At 31.7% G+C, this 7020-nt stretch overlaps 1 long non-coding RNA gene across 1 annotated transcript in view; it reads left to right on the plus strand.

The window, feature by feature from the left end:
* The window catches only part of LOC145277564 (uncharacterized), a 5384-nt gene extending 551 nt beyond the window's left edge, over nucleotides 1-4833 (plus strand). The window contains exons 1-2 of the long non-coding RNA XR_013868157.1: nucleotides 1-334; nucleotides 4589-4833. The exon at nucleotides 1-334 is cut by the window's left edge and continues 551 nt beyond it. This is a non-coding gene — a long non-coding RNA (uncharacterized LOC145277564). The remainder of the gene's footprint in view (nucleotides 335-4588) is intronic.
* Nucleotides 4834-7020: the final 2187 nt, after the last annotated feature.

The following is a 7020-nucleotide window of genomic DNA, read 5'->3' on the forward strand; positions in this document are numbered from 1 at the left end:
TTCTGCAAATAAACTGCAACACACACCATTGCCACCAAATATGAATAAACTCTTAAGACAGGAAATCATAGAACATCTGTTATCAACAATTATATTATTATAGACAATATTTAGTTATTATTAACGTTCCTTTTTTAAAAGGAACGTTTCAGCTGATTGACCGGTGGGATTGGCCGGTGAATTCGATTTGAATTAGTTTTCAAATCATGAATCGCAGATGATTTGAATGAATTTTTAATGACCACTTTATTAAAATCCTCTAAAATATGTAACATACAGTTTTACAATAAATAATCTGTATTTCGGCTCTCACATTTGCGATTAAGAATGATAGGTAGATAGAATAAGATGGATTGATCAATTTCGTCTTCCATCTTTCCTTTTTCTTGTTTCCCTCTCCTTTTATTTTTCATATCTATGGTATTTCTTGTAAAAATATAAATAAATAAAAAAAAACATCTATTCTTATTTCTGAGGAACTCTTTACATAATAAAGACTTAAAAATTAAAATTCTCATCATATAAGCTAATTTAATTGTTTAATTTAATATCTACATGTTATAACTTATCAAAACTTTTTTCTTTTTTTTTTCTTTTACTTGGGGGATCACTACTTAGCAAAGAATCGTGGAACTTGGGTATGGCTAGACTATACAAGAGGATGGCTCAACAGGAACTTATTCACGTTAGACTCGAAAATGGCCATGTTATAGTCAACTGGGAAACAGTCCCACACTATTGTGTTCCATAAAAGGATATTCTAGGAAAGAAACTTGCCTCATGGAATTTTCGTTTAGTTTACGGCACATCATCTATAACACTTTCAGCAAATTTGTATACATAAGCATTCTGAGAAGTACTCATTCCAATGCATGAAGATACTAAAAACAATTCTTGCCAATCACAAAATGACTGAAAACTCATTTGAAAGTTATTGTCTTTTATATCCATATCATATATTAGGATCTGTTATCATGCATCATCTAATATTTTTTGGTGCTGATTTAGAATTAAACTTATTTTTAAAAAAATCTGTAAAAACATATTTATAATGTACATACCTGTCACTGAACAAAGATGTCATATTCCAAAAAGCACATAAATTGATGAAGTAGTTTTTTATAACCAAGAAAATCAAATTTTACCACACAGCGAGATGCTATGTTTTGGTCATGTTTAATAAATAAGAGGGAAACAACTCAATTTGAACTATCGAGATCAAAATCAACCTTATAATGGCTACAATTTCCTATTAAAATTGCTAAAAGTCGTAGAAAAATGATTTTCTATATTAAAAAAACACCTTAATAAATTTATATGATTTTTGGAATATGACATATATGAGTTTAATTCTAAATAAGCACCTATATTTCTTTTTTCAATTTTACAAGTGGTATCTGAGGAAAGTCTATTTCATATATTGAAGATATAAGATATAACAGATAAACTCAGTGATGTTGATACCAAAATAATCTATCAGGTTCTAGAGGTATTTCAAAGTTAATTGAAGAAAATCAGTTTTAATTTCAAAATCTAATGTAACCCTTATTTAATTGGTAAAACAGATACTTTCTCTCTCTTTCTCAACTGATATAACATGCAATTTCTCATACTTAGAGATAAAATTCAATAATACCTAAATTCAATCAGTAAATAAATGAAAATACATTACATACATTATTTTGAAGACACAAATATTTGATGTTATCCTTTGTGTGAATTACACTTTTTCTTTTTTTTTTCTTTTTTTACTTAAAGGTCACGGCTTGTCAAAGCCCGGAGGTCACTCTAGGATAAGGGGTAATGAGTGTTAGGTAGACGGTAGGACAACACCGTGATGATCAGTAATGATAGAACTTGAGTAAAGACTTTGTAAGAGGAATGGTTCAACAAGAACTTATTTACATTGAACTTGAAAACGATCATGCTATAGTTAGCTGGGAAGCAGACTCATGTTATTTTGTTCCATGGACGAACAGTTCTAGGAAAGAAACTTTGTTCATGGAATTTTTGTTTAGTTTTAGGTGCAGATAGAGAGTGACGGAAATTGTTGATTGATAGCTGTTGCAGCTAGACGAGTATTTGTAGTGGCTGTTTTACAGGAGGGACCATGAATTGAAGCTCACTCTTCCAACCTTTTCCCTCTTCCTCCCTTTCATATTTCCGTCTGAATTTATATCTGCTGTTAGCTGCCACTAAACACTGTTATTGCTTCAGAAACTAACGAAAGTTCAATGGATGAAATACACATGTATTAATATATAGAATATTAGCAGACCACTCGGCGTTGCCCAGTCATAAAATACGCATAAATATTATATTTTAATTCATACAGAAACTGAGACATGTGCATGCGAATATTATGTTTTTTCTAAACAGTTCACTTCTTGTAAAAAAAGAAAAAATACTCAGGCTGAGATTGAAACCAAAACCTAAAGACAGTAAATCGAGTACGATATCTACTAGGCCGACTTGAAACGATCTTGAAAAAGTGTACTTATTTTTAACATAATGAATCTGTCATGTGAACCATCCGTGCATGCACATTCATAGAACAGTTAGCAAACAGACAAACATCTTACCCCCCCCCTCCACATACCAATTTTTTAATTTTTAACCGCTTAGTAGCCTTAGTTTTCTGGATGAAAATGGATTTAAAATTTTTCCACATGTCTGAATATCCTATATACTAAATTGCAAGTCTGTAAATCAAAAATCCGTTATATAGATTAAGAAGTATCCTCATACACACATTCTCACTTTTATAGATGTATAGATATTAGAGTCACATTTTTAGTGTCTAGGTCTTAGGTTCAAATCCAGAGAAGAGTAAAAACAAAACAAAATTTTATATAAAAATTTCGCAATATCTATGAGTTTACCATTTTTTTTTTTCTTTTTCTTTAACTTAGATAGCTGTGCCTACTTGACATTGCTTGCAATGCAGTGACGTTTTAAAATTTTATTGGTTGACACATTTTAACTTACAAAAAAAAAATACAGTTTTAGTTGTAAGGGAAACAACTCTTTTTACATTCTTCAATTACTAACATATGAGTTATTCCCCTTTATGATGTTGATTTTATGGTTGTAATTGAAAAAAATATATATATATTTTCATATTACCAGTACCAATAACATCATACAACAATAACGAATGAAAATTGGCTAGTAAGAATCAAAATTTGGTATGTTAGATTAAATGCTATTTAGGACCAAGTTTTAAAAAATCTCACAAAATAATTTTATATGTTGGATAGAAGAATATCATGTAGATAAGGTAGGTCTTTTGTAACAACGATATTAATACACAACGTGAAAGCAGAAACACACTTTGATTTCAAGTAGGCAATATTCAAACATATTGAAATATGAGAAGGAACACAGATTTTTTTAACTCAAAATATAAACCAACTAAAAAATTAAAGTAATTATAAGAGGTTATTGTAGTTTGCTTAAAGCATTGTTTAGTGTGTATATACACATGAAATTTGAATTTATAGAAGTCAATACAATGAAGAGGTGTAACGGATGGATACAAACTGAAGCAAATTAAAATATACTAGTGGGATAAGCTATGCACATTCACCTTTATTAATGCAATATATATATATTAAATGTTTTACATGTATTTTGTTCTTATTTGCGTCAGCCTGGTTAGATGGAGAATCCATATTGTAATATTTTGGGAAATCAACCTTCGTCAGGCGCGTTTGATTTTCAAATTCAAAAATTGAAGTAATTTTATTTATTCTAACAGTAAACAAATACATGGTAACTGAGTCGATTATTTACATTTTTTTTTGTCAAGTAATGTTTTAATACTTATTAAACTGTTTGTCTTTTCTTTGAAATCATGTACTTTACATTTTTTTTTTATAGATCCATTAAACTAGGCATTTCTTGATTATTTATGAACATTTCTTAAATGCTTACTTTCAATAAATACAAACTGACACCGAATCTCCATTATAATAACATGTACATATAAATTGTTACATCTACATTGCTCAAGTATATACATCATTTGATGTATGCATTTTTTACATCCACACCTTTTTTTGTTAGTGTACATATATTTTTCTATGTATGAATATACATAGGTGTTGGCAATCTACACGCATACATATAGAAACATAAACATATACATGTAAGCATGGAAAGAGTTTGAATATAAAATGCGATGAATCCAGTGTGTTTAAATTGCGAAATTAAACTGAATTAAAATATTTCGAATCTAGAATTCAACTTAAAGGCTTATTTTCATTGAAAGCAAGTCAGATACCAAATTATTTTTTAAAAATGAGCGACGAAATGCCACATTTTTTTGTGACAACTTTACAATTTTTTTTTTCTTTTTCTAGAATGAGATTTTTTGTGATTCATATTCAAACTCGTCCTCTCTGCACGACATGTTTAAAAAAGATATATAGATAATTACCTACATACATGTCTATGCCTTCTTACACTGTTTAGTTATCTGGTTTCCAGTTTGTTATACATATACAAATGCTCTAGAACTGTTCTCATCTCCCAACTTGTTAAAGATTCCCCCTCAAGAAAAAAAAAAAATTTTTTTTTTTTGCAGATATATTACCAACTGTCAACCAGCAACAACAACAACAAAAACAAAAGAAAAAAAAAAACAATGGTCAATTTGTCTTGTAATGTCCCATTGGCACTTTTAAAGTAATACAATGTATACAAAAACCAAGCAAAAGTTTCATTTGAAAAAGAAAAAAAAATCAAAAGAAAAAAATGAGAAATTTCTTAATTAAAATATGAAAAAAAAAAAAAAATATGATAACAATAAAATTGGTTTTTTGTCTTTTATGGTGGTGTTCATTTTTTTTCTTTTTCTTTTTAATGAAGGGCTGCAGTTAAACTAATGGATACCAGCACAAACTATGGAATTGGTAAACCAAATTCAAATTCAATTGGATTAAGTATATTCATTGGAAAAGGAATGAACTCCCAAATTTTCCCCTGCTACTAATAAAATGGATTTTAGACATTTTCAGGGGTTTTTTTTTTTTTTTTTTACAAGAGTCATCATTTATCAAGGCCTGAAGGCCACTCAAGAATAAGGGTTAATGAGTTTACACACTGGGCAGTGAAACAACAGCAAAGTCATCGGTAGTGGTGGAAATTGGATAGAATTTGATTATTTAGGAGGGGGGCTCAACAAGAACTTGATTACATTGGACTTGAAGACGATTATGTTGTAGTCAACTGGAAACCAGGCCTGTGGTACAAAGTTCTACAGGCGGGCAGTTCTACGAAAGAAGCTTTGTTTAAGGAATTTGAATAATTGGATTTGTAATATTTGGGATATAATTAGAGGGTATTATTAAAGAAAATTGGTAGGTTCTACTTATAGATATTGGCAATAGGAACTGACAAATCAAATGGAGCCATGTTCTGCTAGCAACCAATCAGAAATCAGAATTGCTCCATAAAAATATTGGATCTTTTAGAATTCCCACATCATTTTTGTGTCCATGCAAGAAAGATCTTTGCTCTTTGTCTGCAAACTTTTAAAGACTTATACAGATCAGCTACTCACCAAAAACTCTATTTCATCTCTAGGACTTATACAGATCAGCTACCCACCTAAAACTCTTTTTCATCTCTAGAACTTATAGCTACCCATTGGAAACTCTTCTGAAATTAAACATGGATTTCAATTCAAAAGAATTAATTATATTCATTGAAAAAGGGATGAACCCCCAAATCCTCTCCTGCTACAGATAAAATAACATTTCATGTTTCATGGACTTTATCGTATAAATTCATGAGCATCTCCTTTGACAATCGCTGCCCCAACGCTGCATGTGTACCATGGTCTTCTTTTTTACTCCTTTTTACCTTAAACAAGGCATATTGACATGTGGAGCATAAGGAGCTACTACTTGGGATATCTCTAGCAGGGGACTGAAGGAAGTTGAGCAGCAAAATGTCTGGTCACATTACACTGAAACTTCTGCAGGTTAGTACAGTCATGAAAGCAGTCAATCAGAAGAAACTATTAGAGTAGAAAGCTTTCCTACATCCAGAAACCTCAACAATGAAGGGGTGGGATTTTGTTGTTTGTTAGGTTAGTTGGGAGTATATACATTAAGAGGGCAGAAGTGCTGCGAATTCATCAGCACATTCATTGTGGTGATGAGACAGAGGCTAGAGCTTGGCCGATAGTGCGAAACCTGTAACTGGTTGCTTGAAGATACCAGCTTCCTGACCTAAAATGCACCAACAATGTTATTGTTTAGTTTTTCCTTTGCAAAACTTAGTCATGTTCTGCAAAATCCAAAACAACAAGACTACAAAGACAAACTAAATACCATGAATAAATATTTGAAAATATAAAGAACTTGAAACATAAAACCTTTTTCCAAAATGACTGAATTCGGTATTAAATGAACTGAAAAGTGTTGATCAGCCAAACAACCAAACAACAAAAAGTACATGGAAGGAAATGATAAAGATGGATTTGAGAGAAAGCAAAATAAAGATCGGATCAGAGATAAGATAGCTTCAAAGTCAATTTCTTAAAGCCGGCCAATGCAAGTCAACATGTAAAAGAACCGAATATCTCTAGCAGGGGATTGAAGGAAGTTGAGCAGCAAGATGTTATCCTCCCGTCCATCTGCCATGATATATAAACATTACTCTGCATCGCCACCAGCAGTAAGAAATGTTGCAAAAGCCACTTCTTTTCATTCTTACAGGGATCTTTTCTGGCCTTCAGGCCAAGATCAAAGTGTAGTATCTGTTTCCATCCATCGGGAGCTGGTCTCCTTTTCCCCTCTCCCGTCCCTCTCTCTCTCTCCACATTAAAAAACGACCTTGTGCCTAATTTGCTCAGTGGGGAAGCAAATAAATAAAACACCCACATATAAGACCTTGGTCAATGTAGGGGCAACCCTTCATACCAATTGTCACTATCCAGCTCCCCCACTACCCGGGGAGTTGGTCCCCATTTCCCCTTCACTCTTCACATTAAAAAACGGCCTTGTGCCT

The sequence above is a fragment of the Euprymna scolopes genome, chromosome 6 (assembly GCF_053919585.1).
Source record: "Euprymna scolopes isolate OS-2025 chromosome 6, ASM5391958v1, whole genome shotgun sequence".
NCBI lineage: Eukaryota > Metazoa > Mollusca > Cephalopoda > Sepiida > Sepiolidae > Euprymna > Euprymna scolopes.